The sequence below is a fragment of the Leucoraja erinacea genome, chromosome 4 (assembly GCF_028641065.1).
Source record: "Leucoraja erinacea ecotype New England chromosome 4, Leri_hhj_1, whole genome shotgun sequence".
In the NCBI taxonomy this organism is placed as follows: Eukaryota; Metazoa; Chordata; class Chondrichthyes; order Rajiformes; family Rajidae; genus Leucoraja; species Leucoraja erinaceus.
In genome coordinates this window covers 93892637-93916769 of record NC_073380.1, presented here as the reverse complement: position 1 = coordinate 93916769, position 24133 = coordinate 93892637, and the positions used below count along the sequence as shown (strand labels likewise).

The window sequence follows — 24133 nt, the reverse complement described above, 5'->3', positions numbered from 1 at the left end:
CCAGCTTTTTGAAGCACTTCATTGGTATTGGAGTTGGGGCAACCGGGCGGTAGTCGTTCAGGTTGGTGACTTTAGACTTTTTCGGCACCGGCACTATGTTGGCTGTCTTCAGGCACTTGGGGACCGTTGCCAGAGATAGAGACAGGTTAAAGATTCTCGTGAATACCTCCACCAGCTGTGCTGCACAGTCCCTTAGTACCCTTCCCTGGACTCCATCCGGGCCTGCAGCCTTGCGTGGATTGATCCTACGCAGAGCGCACTGTACCTCCTGAGTGCTCAGTGTTAAGGCCTGTCCCTCCGCCATGGCCGGGGTTATTTCACTCCTGGTGGTGTTGCCAGTTTCGAAGTGGGCAAAGAAGGTGTTAAGCTCGTTGGCCAGTGTGATATCACCGTGGGGGCAGGCGGGGCTGCTCTTGTAGTCAGTGATGTCCCTGACACCCTGCCACATGCTTCTGGTGCCTGGTATTGAAGTGATTCCACCCTTTGCCTGTGGATGACTTTGGCCTTTTTTTATACCTTTGTTCCAGGTTCTTGTAAAGTTCCCAGTTACCAGGAGATGTTTGAAACAGGCCAGGTGATGCTTTCATATTGTTCCCCACTTTGTGAGGTACTCAGGATCTCTTAATTAGAACAAAAGATTCATATTCAGTGGCAGAGCGATGTAGCACATAATCTACCATCACATTATGAGAAGTCATGTGATGAGATTTTAGCCTGTATCAATAATTTTTTACATGGTGAGTTCTCATCAATAACCCATGAGCAAAGTGCTTCTCCTTAGGGAGGGATAACAAATCAGATAGTGAGTCATCCCAAGCATTCTCATTGCATAACACTTATCATTTTTTCCTTTCCAAATTTAAAACTTCTAAATGTATGCAGTACCTCAATTGGTTACAGATGTTCAGTGACTAATGATATGAAGATAAATTCACCTGTCAATTCTGTGCTAGCAAGTTCTCATTAACAACTGCATGAATGACTGGCAAAAATTGTATTTGATGATGCTGAACACTGGGAGATGGATCTTGTCTAGGACTCCATGATTGGAAAATAATATGAGATAATATCTGCTTAAACTGTTGGAAGAAATGGATGGAACTTTTATAACCGGGTGGCACCATGAGGTAGCCTCGCCAACAACCTGCCGTCCCTTTCTTTGTCGTTTTTAGTCCGTTTTATTTGTATGTTTTAGTTGATCTTTAGTTTTTGTATTGCGCGGGTGGTGGGGGAAACTTTATTTTAATCTCTTCCCCCGAAGGAGATGCGACTTTTTCTGAGCGTATCCCCGTCCGCACAGCGGCCTAACATCGTGGAGCCCTTTGTTAAGGACCGACTTCTGGAACTCCAGCTGCAGGAGCTTCGACCGCCCCAATCACGGGAGCTTCGATCACCGACTGCGAGAGCATCGATCGCCCCGACTGCAGATGTTTTGATCGCCCCGACCATGGGAGAAAAGGAGGAAGAAGGTAAAAATTATCCACTTTCCATCACAGCGAGGAGTGCAAGGTCACCGAAAGCAAGATGGATGCTGCCTACGCTGGTGGGGATTGCCGTGAGTGCAGTGGTCTCGGTGTTTGCTGGGGTGTGGGGCCATGGGAGCATCCTCGAGTCTGATGCGAATGCGGAAGGCTTTCTGATTGTTCGGGCAGACAGGGATTGGAGAGAGAGCGACAAGCTGTCGGTGCAACTCTGGTCACATCACGATGAAGAGCGTGTGAGTGGCCCGGCCATTGGACTGATGGCTGTGGATCTTCACTTTTGCTGTGTGCCTAGGGATTCGCACACGCCGCTGTGGTGGCTGTTTATGTTTAATTTTTGATGTAATATTGTGTCTTGTTGCTTTTTTTGGTGTGACTGTATCAAATGTCATTGTACCTTAGTGTTCACGTGACAATAAAAGACTTTTGAACTATTGAATTATAACATCCAATCTCAAGGATTGTAATTCAATGGAACAGTCCTTGAATGGCAGATCATTAAATTATTAGGGGCAGATGCAGGAATCAGTGTCTACAATGTTTCAAGGTCAGGTCTTGAGCTTGAAAATTGTTAATGAATTATAATTTGGAAATTCCATTGGCTTCTGTTCCCTTTGCAAGTACTGAGCGACGTATGAAGCAAGTACGAACACTATATAGATTTAAAAACTTCTTCTTGCATATAGCGTGCACAGCCTAAAGTTGTAGGACAACTTGTTCTATTTGATCTTATTTGATTGTGCACTAGGGGTTGATTGCATATTGCATTCGTCGAAACAGGGCAGACCACGTGAAGGTTGCAATTGAAAAGAGTAGGCAACTCTTCTTTATATCCACCCCACCAGTCCGAATATTGGTTCAATATAGGCAATTGTGGCAGACGCCCTGGTCCATGAGCTGCAAACATATTCTTCCTCGTATTGCAATTGATCATTGCCTCACATTGTTTATCTGGCTTCAATTCTTTTTTTTCCTTCTTAACCCATATTCACGTGACAGCTTATGATCACAAAATTTCAGCCTAATTCTGTCCCTAGTAGTCTGGGAATGTCCACAAATATGCTGCAGCTGTTACTGCACCCTCTCCTCCAACCTTCTCATGAAAATAAGAGTGTAAGTGCAATCACTCGGTGAGTAGTTGCAGTGTGATTCTATCAAAAGGTTGAGTGAAAGGAATAGGAACTATTTTTCTCCTAAAACATTTTGACTTTCCCAATTATATCCTAAGCTCCTGTAACAAAGTTGTAAGTTTCTTTATGCCAAAACTTTCTCCAATTTTGTTGCACACGATACACAAATAAACATTTCCTGCTTTGTATATCGGGGCTTGCGTCATATTTTACTGCGTTTTTTCACCTGAGACTTCATTGCAAAAGTTGGAATTTCCTTTGCACATTCACATTTCACCATAAATCAACAATTTCAGCTGTTGCATAACCTTAAATCAATGGAATGCCATGGGCACTTTTCGCATGGGACCATATTATTGTTTTCAAGATGTAGCTTACTTTAAAAAGCCCCTAAATAGCAGAACAGTTTTTGCTGGTAAAGATAAGACTTGCCTGCATTTTGCAGTAATATTTATTTTGCAGAGAATTTGGATGATTCTTCTCAGATTATCTCATTCCCAGCTCTAGAGCTCCTTGACAAAATAACAATCAATCCCATTATTTCTTGGATTAACATTTTTTGAAAAGTTAATTAAAAGAAAAATGGAAATCACAAAATATATTTTGGCAAATAAATTCTTGAAAGTTCCAATTTGCATAGAAACGTAGAAAAATAGGTGCAGGAATAGGCCATTCGGCCCTTTGAGCCAGCACCGCCATTCAATATGATCATGGCTGATCATCTAAAATCAGTATCCCATTCCCGCCTTTTCCCCATTCCTTTAGCCCTAAGTGCTAAATCTAACTCTCTTGAAACCATCTAGTTAGTTGGCCTCCACTTCCATTTGTGGCAGATAATTCCACAGATTCACAACTCTCTGGGTGACTAAGTTTTTCTTCATCTCAATCCTAATGGGACTAAATGGGCATAGGGATATTTATATTGCTACATAGAAATTAAGTGATTAAAATCCTGTGTAAATGTTAGGATTAATCGAGTGCTTGTGGTTACAATTTGAATTGGTCAATAGCCTTTACAAAACAAATAATACTCGTGTTTACAGATCACCCTTTGAAATCATGAGGGTTGTCACATTCAATTTCAAGAACTTTAATACACTAACACACCCAGTTTTTGTTCCTTTTTCGATTCTAATTTTTGCAAAGTTTACTAAATTGATGAGGAACTGTTCTGTGTGGAATAATAAAGGAAATGGTAAAAATATTCGACAGACCAGCCAGCAAACATGAACAGAGAAAAAGAGTGTATAACTTGTCATCAGCCTTTGTAGATTGCCCAAAGCACAGAATCTGCTTTTGTAAAAATGGTAATCTTATGAATGGAATGTGGAGCTACTTTTGAGAACCTGTGAAACGACAAAAACAAAAATAGTGGGCAGCAGATCCTTCCGATGTACCTAGCTGCTCATTTAAAACTGGTGCATGGAGTTTATAGGAATTGTGCCAATTACAAAAGAGATAGTATTAATAATGCAACATAAGGCAAAAAAAAACTTATACTGACATTTTGGAAAAATACATCGATACCAACGTTTAAAATGTGGATTTCAAACATGTTGGAAACCTTACATCTTGAAGAAATGCGATTCCTCCTAACAGACAAAGTAGACCAATTCCTAAGGATTTGATCTCCATTTGTCGACTTCTTACTAGCATATGGCGCAACACAAACGTAGAAATGATCCGTTTCAGGACTGGGTGAATGGTGGTCAAGAATAACAAATAGCTATCTCCCCTTTATTCTTCTGCTTTCTACCTCTTCTTCTTTTCTCTTCATTTTCTTTCTTTTCTCATTTTCATTTTCTCACTTTCTGATATCACACACTTCGCTATTTCTTTTCTATTCTCTTTCTCTCTCCTTTTTATTGTTAAAATAGAAAATAAGAAGCTGTACATGAACTGTAACATGTCAATATATATTCTAGGTATCTATGGTACCATATTATTGTACTTACTTCTAATAAAAAAATAAAATAAAAAAATAAAATAATGCCTTATTGGAGGTTGGTGGGATAATTTAAAGATTAGTTAGGCATTTTGTTTCCTGGTGCCTCTTTAATCCAAAACACTGTGTTGCTGGACTGGCAAATTTTCCTGACCATTGGATGTTATTCCTAGTTTTTTCAATGAAGCCAATAAATCTAAAGTTGAGCAAAGGAAAAGGTGTCCCAACTCAGCTTAAAGTTGAGGAATGTGAGTTTAAATATTACCCGGTGAGCCAGATGTCAAACCACAGGGATTACTGAATAATTAGGCAGTGGATTATCAAAGCTTTACCGTGTTCATGAATCCAACGGAAACTATTCATAACACAGATCTATCTGCCTATTGACTACATCACCTGAAAACAATAACTTTTTATGTGTTTACTGATGACACCCAGCTTTTCTCCTACTTCCCTTGATCACTTCACCATTTCTAGACTGTTGGACATTGTCCGAGATATTTAAAGTTCAGATATTTTTACAGAGGTAATAGAGAATAAATAGGGAAATGTGAGTGAGGTCACCGAGCATCCAATCTGGCACTATTTTCAAACCCACACTCATTGGCAGAGATGCACATATCTCAATGTATGAAAGGAGTACGGACTACAATTTATAAAGGAAAATCTGAATATTTGTGCCCACATCCTCTAAATTTACCTGCAGAAAAGGGGCAGCATGGTGGCAGAGCGCTAGGGTTGCTGCCTTACAGCGGCGGAGACCCGGGTTCGTCCCTGACTATGGGTGCTGTCTGTACAGAGTTTGTACGTTCTCCCCATGACTGCGTGGGTTTTCTCCGAGATCTTCAGTTTCCTCCTACAGTCCAAATACATACAAGTTTGTAGGTTAATTGGCTTGGCATGAGTGTAAAGTGTGTGTAGGATGGTGTTAGTGTGCAGGGATCGCTGGTCACTGCAGACTCGTTTCCGCACTGTATATTTAAACTAAACTAAAAACTCCTCAACTGGCATTGCAGTGTTAATGATGGTTAAAGTTTTATTGATTGTAGCAGCGAGTATCAGTTATACACCCCAGAATGCTCCAGATACATGGAGGCTTGTTCATCTCTGTCGTAGTGGCAATGCTGGTGGGTGCATGGTATGTCTATAACCACCAGAAAATAATCCATGCCTTTATTCCTACTACCAAGGTCCATGGCTGCGCAATTTTGTATATTGCATTCCATCAGCCATTTCTTTGACCACTCTCTCAACCTGTCCAAGTTCTTCTGCAGACTCACTGCTATCTCCACACTATTTGTCCCTGCACCTATGTGTGTGTGTGTGTGTGTGTGTGGCACCAATCCGTCACACTAGTAACTTGTAATTTATAGATAGGGATTATGTCAGCAGGTGAAAATTATGTTGAAAATGTTCAAATTTATACATTATTCATAACATTCGCAAATACATAACGCACGTATATTTTGCCCTTCACAATAGAAAAGATTTGATTCTATTTGCTTACAAGACTTACAATATAATAGCACAGCATTAAATTTTATTTCATAAACATTCCAAAAATGATGCACCTGAGTATTTTACATAGATTCTAGCCCCCCAGTGTGTAATGGTGGGAGGGCTTTCCCTGAAGACCCTTTGAGGCAGCTGCAATAAGCTTTTGTGTACCCCTTAGCATATCATATTGTCACATAGAGAACTACTATTGTTCAAGTACTGCAAATTTACCTGTAGCATTAATTGTATTGCCAGCATGAGTCATTACCATTCGATGAAGGAGGAGGAAGCTGATGGCAAAAACAAAATAAAGGAGATGGCATTAGCTTTTAAAGCAATGTGATGACACTTGCCAGATATATTTAAAAGTAACTCCCAAAAAGCTGAATAATGTCTCATCATTCGATTACGTGAATAATGACTAGAACTGGGAGGTTGATGAAATCTAATGCATTTGCTTTGAATTTGCACTGGAAATTACGCTTAGGTTCAGCCAAAATGTTCCATATCTCTTTGTGCTTCACTTTATAATTGCTCTTACAAACTGATAATACATATTTGGGAAGACACTTTTTTTATTCATATCTTCAGTTTCCTATTTTGGAATGCCTGCCATTAAATGCATGCATTATCTTTTAATTGGAAACCTGGGACATTATGGATGTATTCTCTGCTCTCTTCTCACTTCCCCGAGGTGGTGTTCCATCTAATAACATCTTGTTAAACTCACCAACTAACACAATTGTGGTTGAGTGATAGCTGGCCATGAGAATTGCTGTGCTAAGACAAATGCTAAAACTATTTAAGCTTCTAGGCCGCAGCCATTTCATTTATTTCTATTTTTAGATTAAGATTCCTGACTTTAAATATCAGGCATATGGAAGCCTGAAAATCTTGCATTATTCAGAATAATACAATAAAATCTTACAACCAATTGTTTAAAATATGATTGTCTCATTTGAAATATGGACTCAGTCTATTTCTTAAATACTACAGATGTGAAGAAATTACTTTTTCTACTGTGACAATGCACAATAACCAAATTTAAATTATGATTAAAGCCTCAAATTAAGTTCCGGATTTTCAGAACTATTTACTGTCATAACAGTTAAGTATTTACCAAAATTTGCCAAGAAAAATAGTGCGAAAGAAGCATGTTATGACAAACTTAAAAGATAAGAAAACTATCATCGTGTAACTGTACAGATCACATGATGAGAAAATTGTAATGAAATTGACAATCAATGTCATAAAAATGAATCCCGATAAATGTTAGTCAATGATTGTGTAATCATATTTTGCATGCTGCAAAACATATGCCATTCTTTGTATCTAATTGATTCTTATGGGTCACAAGGTTATGTACAATATACTCGGAAATATATGATGTACGCACGTGCATGAATGGGAGTCTTTTGTCCTGAGGGGAAGATGTCCATCTGTGGCTTCAGCTTCTTTGGAAAGCTTGATTTGAGGCACTGCAAACAGGATTTGACTTAGAAAATAAATTACAAAGATAAACAAAACAAAGGTATTAATGAACAGTCCAAAGAAAAGTACTCTGAAGTAATGAGCAAAAATACACCTTTTTAAATTTCATACATAAAACAAAAGATGTATGTTCCTCCATGGTATAAAAAAACAAGTATTTTCAGCACAAATAGCAAAATAAATAAACAAAATTAAACAAAGCATGCCAAAATAGGGCATTATAGTGCTGGCTGTAGGCTCTAAGGGCCAAATAGGTGCAGGCTTGAAGGGCCAAATGGCCTCCACCTGCACCTATATTCTATTTTTATAGCATAATGGTTACATTGATGAATGAGTAATTTAGAAGTTTGTGTTAATAATCCCCATAAACAGAAATTCAAAACCCATTTGAAAATTTGCAATATATGGAAACAATAAACTGGTAACAAAAAGTGATCTTACAGCTTTAGAATGTGATAAAATCCCAGTTGATTCAGTAACTTCCTTTAGGAATAAATCCTGCCAGCTTTACCCAATGTGACTTGCAAGTGAGGTAAAGACATTCCCATTGTACAGTACAGAACAGGAACAGGCCCTCAGCTGATGATGTCCATGATGCCAAGTTCAACTAATTTCTGCCTGTATGTGATCCATATCCATCATGCCCTGCATACCCATGTGCATATCTAAAAGCCTCTTAAATGTCATTATCGTATCTGTCTCCGCCACAACCCGTGCAACACGTTACAGGCGTTCTCTGTAAAAAAATTGTCTTGCACATCTATACAACTAAAAGTCTCACCACTTACCGTCTGCGCAGTATATTGATTTTAGAAAAAAACGCTACCTTATATCGCTAAGATTTTTGGCCATCTTACTCACAGTCCTCCTCCGCTGAGGCAGCCCCGAGAATTTTTCCGATCGATGAAAAGTAAAAATGTTATGAGTGTTTAAAAAATATTGAGATCAGCTGATTGGTCCTCTCGAAGGGCCGAATGTCCTACTCCTGCACCTATTTTCTATGTATCTATGTATCTATAAACTGCAATGGAAATGAAATTAGTTGTTTGGCCTGCCCTGTGCTTGATATTAAAATCGAAATGAAATGAGTTGTTTGGCCTGCCCTGTGCTTGAAATTGAAATGGAAATGAAATGAGTTGTTAGGCCTTCCTGAAACCACTAATTTCATCCCACAAGGCCCCTATTAGCTGATAAACCAGTCCCTTTTGCCCAAAATGCCCGTAGTAGCCCAGGAGGAGCATTTTGGCACAAAAGGCCCGTGCCAGGCCAGGAAAAGTCCAGAAAAAGTGCCTTTCGCTGAGATTTAACTCAGATTTTTTTTTTAAAAGAGCCCCTTCGGCCCATCAGTAAGCATTTCTCCTGCAAGTATTAAACCTCACCCCAGTATATTTCTCCCTCCCTTCATTGGCTCCCTGCGAGATCCAGGCCAGGATAGACTTTCCTCCTTCATAATAATAATAATAAATACTTTATTGATCCCCTCAGGGAAATTCAAATGTCCAGAAGCCAACAACCAACAAACCCACACATTCAGGACGAAAGCAGACAAAAAATACATAAAATACAATATGGACAATACCTGAAATTCCGTGTGCTCTTTTGACCGTCCTGAATTTCTTGGAGGAGATGCCTGGAGTTGTCGAGGATTGCTTGCAACTTGCTCCTCATATGCCTCTCAAGCACATCCCCCACAGAGTCCACTCTCCCTCCCAGCACTGCTAGCTCGTTTTAGCAGCTTGACAACAGTGCTGTTTTTAGCACTGATGTTGTTGCCCCAACAGGCCTGATTGACGGAGCTGCCACCCCACCAGGCCTGAGTAACTAAGTTGCCATCCCAATAATCTATTCGGCCCACAATGTTCATACTAGCCCTCTGGAAACATAGAAACATAGAAACATAGAAATTAGGTGCAGGAGTAGGCCATTCGGCCCTTCGAGCCTGCACCGCCATTCAATATGATCATGGCTGATCATCCAACTCAGTATCCCGTACCTGCCTTCTCTCCATACCCCCTGATCCCCTTAGCCACAAGGGCCACATCTAACTCCCTCTTAAATATAGCCAATGAAGTGGCCTCAACTACCCTCTGTGGCAGAGAGTTCCAGAGATTCACCACTCTCTGTGTGAAAAAAGTTCTTCTCATCTCGGTTTTAAAGAATTTCCCCTTTATCCTTAAGCTGTGACCCCTTGTCCTGGACTTCCCTAACATCGGGAACAATCTTCCTGCATCTAGCCTGTCCAACCCCTTAAGAATTTTGTAAGTTTCTATAAGATCCCCTCTCTTTCTTCTAAATTCTAGAGAGTATAAACCAAGTCTATCCAGTCTTTCTTCATAAGACAGTCCTGACATCCCAGGAATCAGTCTGGTGAACCGTCTCTGCACTCCCTCTATGGCAATAATGTCCTTCCTCAGATTTGGAGACCAAAACTGTACGCAATACTCCAGGTGTGGTCTCACCAAGACCCTGTACAACTGCAGTAGAACCTCTCTGCTCCTATACTCAAATCCTTTTGCAATGAAAGCTAACATACCATTCGCTTTCTTTACTGCCTGCTGCACCTGCATGCCTACCTTCAATGACTGGTGTACCATGACACCCAGGTCTCGCTGCATCTCCCCCTTTCCCAATCGGCCACCATTTAGATAATAGTCTGCTTTCCTGTTTTTGCCACCAAAATGGATAACCTCACATTTATCCACATTATACTGCATCTGCCAAACATTTGCCCACTCACCCAGCCTATCCAAGTCACCCTGCAGTCTCCTAGCATCCTCCTCACAGCTAACACTGCCCCCCCAGCTTAGTGTCATCCGCAAACTTGGAGATATTGCCTTCAATTCCCTCATCCAGATCATTAATATATATTGTAAATAGCTGGGGTCCCAGTACTGAGCCTTGGGGTACCCCACTAGTCACTGCCTGCCATTGTGAAAAGGACCCGTTTACTCCTGCTCTTTGCTTCCTGTTTGCCAGCCAGTTCTCTATCCACATGAATACTGAACCCTCAATGCCTTGTGCTTTAAGTTTGTATACTAATCTCTTATGTGGGACCTTGTCGAAAGCCTTCTGGAAGTCCAGATACACCACATCCACTGGTTTTCCCCTATCCACGCTACTAGTTACATCCTCGAAAAATTCTATAAGATTCGTCAGACATGATTTACCTTTCGTAAATCCATGCTGACTTTGTCCAATGATTTCACCACTTTCCAAATGTGCTGCTATCCCATCTTTAATAACTGACTCTAGCAGTTTCCCCACTACCGATGTTAGACTAACTGGTCTGTAATTCCCCATTTTCTCTCTCCCTCCCTTCTTAAAAAGTGGGGTTACGTTTGCTACCCGCCAATCTTCAGGAACTACTCCAGAATCTAAAGAGTTTTGAAAGATTATTACTAATGCATCCACTATTTCTGGAGCTACTTCCTTAAGTACTCTGGGATGCAGCCTATCTGGCCCTGGGGATTTATCGGCCTTTAATCCATTCAATTTACCCAACACCACTTCCCGGCTAACCTGGATTTCACTCAATTCCTCCAACTCCTTTGACCCGCGGTCCCCTGCTATTTCCGGCAAATTATTTATGTCTTCCTTAGTGAAGACGGAACCAAAGTAGTTATTCAATTGGTCCACCATATCCTTGTTCCCCATGATCAACTCCCCTGTTTTGACTGCAAGGGACCTACATTTGAAACCAGTCCCTTCGGTACACAACACCCATACTAGCGCTGTGGGTCCCACTTAGACTAGTCTATAATAACTAAAAGTCTCATCTTGACCACTTCCTGTCTGTGCTGTATATTGATTTTAGAAAAAACGCTACTATATATCGCTATGATTTTTGGCCATCTTATTCACAGTCCTCCTCCGCTGAGGCAACCCCGAGGATTTTTCCGATTGATGAAAAATAAAAAAGTCATGAGTGTTTAAAAAATCTTGAGATCGGCTGATTGGTCCTCTTGCCTGTCAATCACCAGAATGAAGGTAACGTCCCTTCCAGGAGGGGCAGGACTATAAAACCCCGGATGCATGGACGTAAGTCACTCTGGAAGATTGCGAGGGAAAGGCCACAACTATGATTCTGCTGTGAGTCAACTGAACTGTGCGTCTACTGAACTGCGAGTCTGCAATGTACTTGCAATAAATGATTTGTTACCCCTTAATGAAAATAAAATTTGTTATTTGGCCTGCCCTGTGCTTGAAACTGAAATGGCAATGTAAATGAAATGAAAATAAGATGGGTTGTTTGGCCTGCCCTGTGCTTGAAACTGAAATGGCAATTGAAATGAAATGAAAATGAGATGAGTTGTTTGGCCTGCCCTGTGCTTGAAACTGAAATGGCAATGGAAATAAAATGAAATGAAAATGAGATGAGTTGTTTGGCCTGCCCTGTGCTTGAAACTGAAATGGCAATGGAAATAAAATGAAATGAAATGAAATTAGTTGTTTGGCCTGCCTGAAACCATTCATTTCGGCCCACAATGCCTCTATTAGCTTAGAAACAAGTCCCTTTTGCCCAAAATGCCCTTTCCAGGCCAGGAAAAGTCCAGAAAAAGTGCCTTTGACTGAGATTTCACAGATTTTTTCAGATTTCAGCCCATCAGGCCTGTACTAGCCCAGGAGGAGTCCCTTCAGCCCATCAGTAAGTATTCCCCCTACAAGTATTAAACCTCACCCCAGTATTTTTCTCCCTCCCTTCATTGGCTGCCTGTGAGATCCTGGCCAGGATAAGCTTTCCTCCTTCATTGCTGTGATCTGCAGAAATAGATGAAAAAATGTCTATAATTGATTCTTCACCCTCTTCCCCTTTGCTCTCACAGAGTCTCTCACCTGTTTTGGGCAGAATTTCTGGCAGTTTCTGAACTGCCAGCCCTGAGTGACTGAGCTGCCAGCCCACGAGGCCTGAATGACTGAGCTGCCAGCCCACCAGGCCTGAGTGATTGAGCTGCCAGCCGACCAGGCCTAAGTGACTGAGCTGCCAGCCCACCAGGCCTGAGTGACTGAGCTGCCAGCCCACCAGCCCTGAGAGTGAGCTGCCAGCCCACCAGCCCTGAGTGACTGAGCTGCCATCCCACCAGCCCTGAGTAACTGAGCTGCCATCCCACCAGCCCTGAGTGATTGAGCTGCCAGCCGACCAGGCCTAAGTGACTGAGCTGCCAGCCCAATAATCTATTTGGCCCACAATGTCCAGACTAGCCCGCTGGAAACCAGTCTCTTCGGCCCACAACACTCATATTAGCGCTCCAGAAAGCCCCCACCCTCCCCACTGGCCACCAATATTGGAATTGGTGGAGAGGTGGAATATTACGTTGGGGGACCAGCCCTCCCGGGTCCCACTTAGTGTAATCTCCATTAAATCTTGTACCTCTTCCAACTTCAAAGCGATGCTTGCCAGTCTTTGATGTTTCCATTCTGAAAAAAGGTTTTGAATGTCTACCCCAGTCTGGCCTCTCATAATTTTATATACTTCTGTCATGTCTCTCCTCAGTCTCCGAAGCTTCAGAAAAAATAATCTAAATTGTCCAACCTCTCCTTATAGCCAATACCGTCTAGTCCAGGCAGCATTTGGTTAAACCTCTTCTGCCATTGATCACCCCTCTTAAAAAGTAATACTTCCTGATTATAAATTTACTCAAATACCTGAATTCGAGCATTCATAGACTACTTTTTTGTCCACCTGAAATATGATTTTACATTATCTTTCAAATAGTCTGTTGCATTGTCTAATTTGATAAATGGTTTGTTTTGTATGTTGTGTACCTTACAGGATATCAATTTTACTTTTTTTTGTTATTGATCCTTTCACAGTTTTCTACTATTGATATATGTTTTCAGATTGTTTTTTATTATTTTCAATAAACTTTGTTATGAAGTTACCATGTTCAATTTCTTAGACAATGCAACAAAAATATACATGTTTAAGAAAGAACTGCAGATGCTGGTAAAATCAAAGGTTGACACAAAATGCTGGAGTGACTCAGCGGTGAGGCAGCATCTATGGAGAGAAGGAATTGACGACATTTCGGGTCAAGACCCTTCTTCAGACTGATGTCAGTCTGTATAAACTACATCTCCAATACATATACATGTATTGGAGATGTAGTTTAAAAAAAAGATCTGATCTGAAATGTGAAGGGAGATAAATTATAAAGTAGGCAGAAGAAGGCCATGTTGTACATAATTGGGAAGATCACATTGTAACTTCACATTAAAGCAAACAATTTAGGGTCAGGAGTCAGAATGTCAAATTAATTGATAGTAAATTTAAAACAATTATTAACACACACCTTTTTACCAGCACTATAAATTTCTGTAAAATACTGATGAGAAGGTGGCCTAGCACAGGAATTCTTTAAAATTGTGCTGGAAAATTGGATTTCCAGAATAATGTATATTAATGGGCTGAATAGCTTCACAGGTCCTTGCCTTTTTATATCATCTAATGAAAATACAATTTTCTGTGTTTTAATTATTTATTTTTGTGCAGTCAATGTAAATTGCACACTTGCTGAAGAAACCTAATTTCCCGAGTTGCATTTACAAGCTTCTGCCGAATGCATTGTGGCTCATATATGTCCCTTAGGCTGCTGAAGAATGAATGCAGAGAAAATCCCAGATCGAAATGGTAGCAGCAGCTAAGTGCACTGCATCAAAATGATAACCAGCAGCAAGATGATCTAAGCTTCTGAGATGGACACAAAGAGTATCATGTAGAACTTTTGCTTCTGTGCCAAATCAGGGCAGCTGAAGGAGTATTAGAGTTCCAGCAGTGAACTGAGTAGATGGTGTGTTATAAAATACAATGATGGATAGTGTAGTTTGACAGGGTGACTGAAAGAACGAATTGTGAAAAGTGGAGAAAGACACTGAAGAGTGTTAAAGGCTCCAAATGTATGTAAATTAAAGTTGAGACCATCTGTTCTCCACATGGCATGTTCCTATAACAGCACATTTGATTCAGAAAAATAATGCTGTGGAAGCGCACAACACACTACATAGCACAATACAGTAAACTGCTATTTCATTACAATAATTTATCCCCAAATACTCGCAGATACATAATAAGATGAATGCACAAGAGATTGCAGATGCTGTAATCTATAACAAAAAAGGTCTGGAGGAGCGGCTGGAGGAACTCAGTGGGTCAGGCAACAAATGTGAATCAAAATGGACAGTTGACACTTTCAGTCAAGACCCTTCATCCAGTCTGAAATAGATGGAATGTAGTATAAAGTGGTGGGACAAGAGTTAGCAAACGATAGGTGTAGAGAGGTCAATTGGCAGATAACAGTCAGGTGGAGGAGGGAAGGGTTGGGATAGCAACAGAGGCTTGGAGGTGATAAAAGAAGAACAACCGGCTATAAATTCTGCAAACTGTTAGGTAAGGAAGGTGAAAATGGAACAGAATTCATGCTATTCATTAAATTTGATCAAAACTTCCTTTTCAAACGGCCCTGCTTACTGCTCTTACAATACAGGAACTTATTTCCACCAAAGGATATATGTTAAGACCATCCACAACAATAATCAACATTCACTATGTAATAATGAATAGCCTGAATTAATTTAGTAATTATATAGTATTGAATGATATTTCTACATTGACTATGAGCTTTCACTCCAAAATATTTGCACTCAACACTATAGGAAGAAACAAAGAACTGCAAATGCTTGTTTATACCAAAAATAGACACAAAGTGCTGGAGTAACTCAGCGGGTCAGGCAGCATAAGATGCTGCCTGACCCGCTGAGTTACTCCAGCACTTTGTGCCTATTTCTCTATTGGATTATTGTCTTATAATTAATTTACCGGAAGCCATTAAGGCATACTAGTGGGTTGTAATACATTTAAACAAAACTGAAGCAATCTTTATCTTGTTTATAGACCATTGACTCTGCTATTTTATTAACCTCTGCTTCATGTTGCAGCATTCATTTCATTTTAATCAATTTTGCAGGACGTGGGTGTCACTGGCAAATCCAGCAGTTATTGTCCATGTCCAAATGCTCTTCAACTGAGTGGCATGCTTGGCTACTTTTGAAGTCAATTAGAATCAACTACTTTGCTTGAAGTGTGAAGAAATAAAGGCCTGACATATATTTGGATAACTGATTGGGGTCTGTTTATGTGTTGTAATTCAACATACAATTCCCGATTCAATATCAAGAGCTCTGGACTTCTTGATAAGGGTTTTTCATAATCCAACTAAACTGGTTCCAAAGATGCTGGGTTTTCCCCAGGAGGGGTGACTGAGTAGAGTAGGTATTCTCTGAAGTTTACTGTTCTCACAAAATCTTAAGCTTAGTAGGATGTTTCCTCCAGCTAGGAGGTTTAGAACGAGATGCCACAGAGTAAGGAGCAAGGAAGGCTTACTTAGGAATTAGATGAAGACATTTTTTCATATGCAGGAAGGTGATCTTTGAAATTCTCATCTCTGGAAGCTCTACACATTTGTCAACACAAGGAACAGCAGATGCTGGAATCTTGTGTACAACGCAAAATGCTGGAATAACTCAGCGGGTCAGGCAGCATCTCTGGTGTGCAAGTTGTCATTGAGTTAATTCAAAGCATGATCAACACATGTTTGGGCATAGGCAGAGTGCAGGAAACAACATTATATGCCAGAGCAATTCAAGGGGCACAGCAAGATCCGTGCACCCTTCTTCAGCTCTGAGCTTCTTCAGATCAAATGGCCAATTCCTGCTCCTAATTCTTGTCCTCTGAAGATATGTCCCCTCTTCTCAGTCCTGGATGTAATTTCTCTCTTTCAAGAGCACTTAAACATAGTGGATATTGGGAGAAGGCAGGAACGGGGTACTGATTGTGGATGATCAGCCATGATCACAGTGAATGGCGGTGCTGGCTCGAAGGGCCGAATGGCCTACTCCTGCACCTATTGTCTATTCCTGAGAATTCTGCCTCTTGCTTCTGCCCAGTAAAATGTGCTGATGGCCAACATCAGAAGTGGACCAAGCTGGCTGTCTTCCTCACCAACTGCCTGTTCACAAAAAAGGTGACTGACCTCAAGAATCACGAGTTTTTAATTGTCATGTGCACCAGGAATGGAACAATGACATTATTACTGGCATATTAACGCAACACAAGTAAATAGGAAAGACATTCTGCAGCGTGACTTCAGAGAACGTGGAATAAGGCTGAAAAGCAGGACCTCCAGGGTGGTTATCTCTGGTTTGCTTCCAGTTCCTCATACTGGTGAGGGCAGGAACAGGGAGATAGAGGATCTGAATATGTGGCTGAGGAGCTGGTGCGGGAGGCAGGGATTTAGATTCTTAAATTACTGGGATCTATTTTGGGGGAAGGGTTAATTGTACAAAAATAATGGGTGGCACCTTAGTAGGAAGGGGATCAGCATTCTGGCAGGCAGATTTGCCACTGATATATGGGTGAGTTTAAACTAAATAGTGGGGGGGGGGGGGGGGGGGGGGGGGGGGGGGTAAAGCTTCTTTAGGTATGTGAAGAGGAAAAATTTAGTTAAGACCAAAGTTGGACCCTTGATGACTGAAACAGGTGAATTTATTATGGGCAACAAGGAAATGGCAGACGAGTTGAACAGGTACTTTGGATACGTCTTCACTAAGGAAGACACTAACAATTTCCCTGATGTACTAGTGGCCAGAGGATCCAGGGTGACGGAGGAACTGAAGGAAATTCACATTAGGCAGGAAATGGTTTTTCATAGACTGATGGGACTGAAGGCTGATAAATCCCCAGGGCCTGATGGTCTGCAATCCATGGTACTTAAGGAAGTGGCTCTAGAAATCAAAGGACGCATTGATGATTATTTTCCAATGTTCTATAGATTCAGGATCAGTTCCTTTGGATTGGAGGGTGGTTAATGTGTTCCCACTTTTTAAGAAAGGCGGGAAAGAGAAAACAGTGAATTTTAGACCAGTTGGCCTGACATTAGTGGTGGGGAAGATGATGGAGTTAATTATAAAAGATGAAATAACGGCACATTTGGAAAGCAATAACAGGATCGGTCAGAGTCAGCATCGATTTACAAAGGGGAAATCATGCTTGACTAATCTTCTGGAATTATTTGAGGATGTAACTAGGAAAATGGAAATGGGAGAGCCAGTGGATGTAGTGCATCTGGACGTTCACAAAGCATTTGATATGTTCCCACATAGGAGATGAGTGGGCTTAATTAGAGCACATGGTATTGGGTGTAGGTTACTGACATGGATAGAAAATTGGTTGGCAGACAGGAAACAGAGTAGGGATTAACGGGTCCCTTTATGGGTTCACGAGGTTAATTCCCGGGATGACGGGACTGATATGTTGAATTTTCTGCCTCAGAAGGCAGTGGAGGCCAATTCTCTGGGTGCTTTTAAGAGTGTTAGATAGAGCTCTTAAAGATAGCGGAGTCAGGGGATATGGTGAGAAGGCAGGAACGGGGTACTGAATGTGGATGATCAACCATGATCACAGTGAATGGCGATACCGGCTCGAAGGGCTGGATGGCCTACTCCTGCATCTATTTTTCTACTGTCTAATATAAAATGATCAATAATACAATAAAGTTTCAGTTACACTAAGTAATCTGACGATAATAGTGCAAACTGAAGTATGTTGCCGAACCTTAAACAAAGTCCAGTAGATCATTGCTGCAGACAAAAATGCTGGAGAAACTCAGCAGGTGAGGCAGCATCTATGGAGCGAAGGAATAGGTGACGTTTCGGGTTGAGACCCTTCTTCAGACTGATGTAGGGGTGGGGGGAGGGGGGGGGGTGGGAAGAAGAAAGGAAGAGGCGGAGACAGTGGGCTGTGGGAGAGCTGGGAAGGGGAGGGGAGAGGGAGAAAGCTAAGACTACCTGAAATTGTTGAAATCAATGTTCAAATCATTGTTGTGGTAGGTTTGTGGCTAGGGTTGTAAACTGTGGTTCAAGTGTAGTTTGATGGTTGATGGGAGGAAGCTGTTCTTGAACTTGGAGGTAATGGTTCTCAGGATACTGTATCTTTTCCTGGTGGTAGCAGCAAGATGATAGTGTGGCCAAAGTGTTATTGGTCTATGTAGCTGACAATTTGAGGCAGTTTAGTGGTCTGAGAAATGACTACTGGAGTTGTCAACAGATCTTTATGCGAAAGTTCAATAACCAGCATACAAGCTTTTCAGGCACGTCTGCCCACACCTGTGGTCAGCGCTGAACTACCACGCACAAGGGAAAAACCGCGTGAAAAACTTGAAACACCAGTACTGAGCACCCTGTACAGTCCCTCGTACACCCGCTGTAACGGCGAGCGATGAGCGTCTCTACGGAGAAAAACATAAGCACAATCCCGTAACATAGTAGGCACATGTACCGAAGACGAACCATGCCGGGAAGTGGGAACTGGGACCAAAGCGCGCGCCCGCTCGCGAAGGTCCGCTAACAACTGTGAGGTAGAAATCTCCTGGTCCTGGGGGACAGGCAAGAAATCCCCGGGGACCCGCAAAACCGAGCCATAAACCAACTCGGCCGAGGAGGCTTTGAGGTCCTCCTTAGGCGTTGTTCTGATGCCAATTAGGACCCAAGGTAACTGGTCGACCCAATCAGGGCCGGTGAGTCGTACTTTCAACGCCCGATTAAGGTGCCTATCAAACCGCTCAATCAACCCGTTGGACTCCGGGTGATAAGCGGTAGTTTGATGCAGCTTCACGCCGTACAGCTGCGCCATACCACACCACAAAGAGGACGTGAACTGGGCCCCACGATCGGTGGTAATATCTGTGGGGACCCTGAAACCAGCGACCCAATGCAATATAATGACCCTCCATCAACGAGATTGCCTCCGCCCACCTGGTAAACCTGTTTACGATAGTCAGTAAGTGGGTAGCCCCACGCGAACAAGACAAGGGAGCTACCAGGTCGACATGGATGTGCAGGAACCTGCCGTGCGGGACGGCAAAATCCTGGACCAGCAGGTGCACATGTCTCTGCGCTTTGGAGGTCTGGCATGGGATGCAGGAACAAGCCCATGCAGCGACTTGCTTCCTTAACCCGTGCCAGACGAACTTCGCCACGGCCAAGGCAGAGGTGGTGCGAATTGACGGGTACGTTAGGCTGTGGATGGTGTCGAAAATCCGATGCCACCAAGCGACCGGGACAATAGGACGGGCTTTACCGGAGGAAATATCATGAAGAACTTGCACGCCGGAGGCGCCGCATGGCACTTCAACCAGCTTCAGTCCTGATTCAGCAATGCGGTAAATCTCCATACCGGCGTATGCCCGTTGGGCGGCTGCCAGCTCCTCGTAATCAACGCTGAGACTAAGCGCTGAAACGTCAGGCAGCGCTGGACGGGACAATGCGTTGGCCACAACATTCAGCTTTCCTGCCACATGCCGAATGTCAGGTGAATTCGGAAATGTAGGCGAGGTGCCGTTGCTGTCTGGCAGACCAAGGGTCAGACACCTTGGTCAAAGCGAACGTTAGCGGCTTGTGGTCTGTGAACGCAGTGAAAACGCGCCACTCCAGGAAGTAACAAAATGGCGGATCACTAGGTAAAGTGCGAGGAGCTCCCTGTCGAAAACGCTGTATTTAACTTCGGGGGCTCGCATTTGCCTGCTGAAAAATGCCTGCGGCACCCACCGATTACCTACCCGCTGCTGGAGGACGGCGCCTACCGCGACGTCGGAGGCTGACGCCCTAGGGTGTTCCAGCATAGTGGCGTTGGCCAATGCGGTCTTAGCCCCCTCGACCGCCTTCTGTGCCTCTTTGGACCAGACCAGGTCCTTGGGCTTACCGGCCAGGCATTGAAACGGCCGCATGATGGCGGCTGCAGACGGGACGAATCAGTGGTAGAAGTTAACCATCCCGATAAACTCTTGCAGACCCTTGACCGATAGAGGCTTGGGGAAACGACAGATAGCTTCGACTTTCTCGGGCAGTGGCTGAGCACCGTGTGAAGTGATGCTATGACCTAAGAAGGATGGAGCGCAGTCCAAACTGGCATTTCTCAGGGTTGATCACCAACCCGTGTTTTTGCATCTGTCCGAAAAGTAGGCGGAGGTGTTTGACATGCTCCGCCTGCGAGTTGCTGGCTACCAGGATACTATCCAGGTAGATGAAGATAAACGGCAAACCCCAGCCGACCTGATCCATTAGCCTATGGAATGCCTGAGCTGCGTTCTTTTAAACCATAAGGCCGAAAGGGGTAATGGTGGCCGTTTTAGGGACGTCGTCGGGGTGGACCAGGATTTGATTATACTCGCGGATAAGGTCGACCTTCGAGAAGATAGTCGCACCTTCCAGATGGGCCGAGAAATCCTAAATGTTCGGGACTGGATACCGGTCGACTGTAGTTACTGCGTTCAAACGTCTGTAATCGCTGCAAGGTCTCCAGCCCCCGGCGCTTTGGGCACCATGTGTAACGGGGAAGCCCAAGGGCTATCCAACAGCCGGACAATCCCCATGTCCTCCATAAGTTGGAACTCGTCTCGGGCGGGAGACGGCGGTCCCTCGGTGGGAATGTGGTGGACCACTCCATTAAGGGGCGCGGCCCCTTCGAAACGGGGCGTGAGCAACCCTGGAAATTCGGTGAGCAGGGCTGCGAAAGGTTGCTGGATCTTGCTGGATCATTGCGTTGCTTGGCAGGGCGTGGGTCCGGCACAGGGACCATGCGACCACCTCGCACATCGACTAACAGGGAGAACGCGTGCAAGAAATTGGTTGGGCGATGTCAGCAACGATAAACTTCCACCTGTACTGGTACTCGTACTGGTGGGAGTCGAAATTTAGTTACCGTAGGTGCGAATATCATTCCCGTTAACGGCCGAGAGGACAGGTCCCACGTTACCAGCACGAACGGCTCGAGCGCTTGGAGGCAGGATACTAGCATGGGCGCTGGAGTCCACCAGGAAACGGTGGCCAGAAAGGCGATCGTGGACGAAGAGGCATACGTTGGGGCCGATCGCATTCGCCTCTATGGACAATCGGCCGGGGCATTTCCCGAAACGAACAAGGGCTCCGAGCTTCGGTTCCGTATTGTTGGTGGTATTAGCACCATCGACGTTGATTGTAGACTACTGGCCGCGACGGATCCTCTTCGACGCTGGGCTGGGTCTCTTCTTCCTCCCGATGTCGGTTCGGCTGCATCCGTTGTGTGACATGGGGCGGGCGAAAGCGTAAACGTCCCTCCGTCTGTGCGCCAACAGTTCATCGGCTCTCTCCACGAGCCGCTGCGGGTCGCTGAAATCGGCTCCCGCTAGCATTAGCTGCACTTCGTTGGGCATCTGCTCTAAGAACGCCTGTTCGAAAAGCAGGCAGGGGCGGTGACGTCCATCAGGGCCAACATCTTTGCCATGATTGTCGATGGCCTTTGGTCGCCGATACAGTCCATGTGTAGCAACCTTGCTGCCCTGTCTCTACGGGTCAGACTGTAAGCATGAAATAACAGGGCCTTCAGCCCTTCGTACTTGCCGCTGGACGGAGGGTCTCTGATATAAGGCAACATCCTCAAGGCACAGTCCTGTGGCAATGCTCCTACCACATGAAAGTACATGGTGTTGTCATCGTTGATGCGATGTAGATGAAACTGTGCCTCAACATGGGCGAACCACACCTGAGGTTGATCAAGCCAAAAGGCTGGCAGTTTGAAGGCTGGTGAGCCCTGCCTCGTGCTGGCCGATTCTGCGGGAACACTCTCTTCCTGTATAATTCTTCTTGTCTAACGATGGCTATCACGTTGGGGTCACCAATTTAGTGGTCTGAGAAACGACTTCTGGAGTTTTCAACAGATCTTTATTTGAAAGTTCAATAACCAGCATACAGGCTTTTCAGACACGTCTGCCCACAACGGTGGTCAGCGCTGAACTAACGTGCGCAAGGGAAAAACCGGGCGAAAACAGCAGCCCCTCCCGAGTCACGTGACCGCGGCTTTCGAACGCCGGGTTCGATATCTGCGTGCGCTAGCAGGCGCCGCCACAGAAGTACCTTCATCCCAATGGTGGGGAGGTTAATACCTGTGATGAACCAGCCATGTCCACCACTCTCTTTTATCTTCTTCGAGTTACCCAACCGTATCTTGATGCAACCGGTCAATAATATAGAGCAGTGGTTCCCAACCTTTTCTAGCTCATGGCCCCCTTGGGATCTTTTAATTTTTCTGTGTTCCCCCCCCCCCCCCCGACATTATTAGTGGAAAAAAAAGTACTTCAATATTATAATACCATCCATAAAAATATCAGTGTCTATTAATTGCACATATTAGGTATGTTACAAAACGTACCTGAATCGTCGATGAGAATCTGCCCCAGGCCGTGTGCGTGATTTTGGCGCTGTTTAGCGGGGGCTGTTTAGAGGGGGCGGGTTTAAAACGCGATTTTTACTAGGCTGTTGCAATCGAAAATGTTCAGCCTAGTAAATCATTAACGGAAAATCGCTGAAAGACCCCATCGCAAAAGGTATTATTAGTTTTTATGGCCTTGTATAATAGTTATAGTAGTTTAAAAATCACTCTCTAAACCCGCACCTCTCGCAGCCCCAGGGTTTTATAAAGCAAACAATTAAAGGTATGTACCTTATTTTTACATTAAAAGGGGCTTCTTAAGAACCCTGTATATAAAGTTTTCTATAGCGAGTAGCTCATTTTGGGCTCTTTATATCCCGCAGTATTTTTCTGGGCATTTGAGGGCACAAATCCAGCGCAATGTGAACGTTCTAAACCAGCGCGTTCACAGGATCCCACTAGAAAGCTGATTTAAAATGGACTTTAATTTACAGCAATTGAACACTAAATTCCTTCCATTTGGCCTATAAATTCATGTAAATGAGATTTAAAAATCATGTTTTATTGTGAATTATTTGTGAATATTATTTGGACACTTAGGCTATTTAAAAATGTTAATCATTTATTAAGAAATGGATAGATGTTTAGATATAGTAATTGAAGTTTGAAATTAGCTACAATTGGGTAACTAACTAATTATATGCTTTAATTTCAGATCATCCAAGTAAGATTATTTTATATTTGTTTCAGAATGCTTCAATCTATGATAACTGAAAATTTCATTCATTTCTCTTAATTTTTAAGAAGGTTATGGGCTTTTGACTGTCCATGATCACAGCTTTTTTGTTATGTCCATAGAAAATCAATAGGGAACAATTTCCGAGTATGAAAATGGCCATAACTTTTTTTATTACTTGAGATATGAAAGTGAATTAGGTGTCAAATTAAACTTATTGTTATGCTTTATCTGATGGGATAAATTGCAGACTTGATTTTTTAAATCTCAAAATGTTGTAACATTGCTAAACATATATTCTCTTTTATTCCATTCCACAAACATCAAAAATATTTCAACTACATAGATTGAAATTGATTAGAACTGAAATTTAGGAGGCAACAGGGTGGTAGCTCTGTGGCCCCCTTCATTGAACCTGTGGCCCTCTAAATCCCAACCTTTTTCTGTGCCCCCCCCCCCCTGAAATTTGCCATGGCCATATGGCCCCAGGTTGGGAATCACTGATATAGAGTACTGACATGAAACGTTAACCCCCCTTTTTTTCTCCTTCATTTCTCGTCTGCCTGCGGTGCTGCTTTGAATTCTTCGTATACTTTGTTAGAGCGAGCGCGCGCGCGC

The 24133-nt window shown here is 43.2% G+C and overlaps 1 long non-coding RNA gene across 1 annotated transcript; it reads right to left on the bottom strand.

Annotated features, from left to right (window-relative positions):
• Positions 1-1069: 1069 nt before the first annotated feature.
• On the bottom strand, positions 1070-12390 carry LOC129696696 (uncharacterized). The gene is made up of 3 exons (XR_008723382.1): positions 12223-12390; positions 7450-7548; positions 1070-6343 (listed from the first exon to the last, which is right to left on the bottom strand). It is a non-coding gene; the product is annotated as an uncharacterized LOC129696696 (long non-coding RNA).
• Between the last annotated feature and the right edge of the window lie 11743 nt (positions 12391-24133).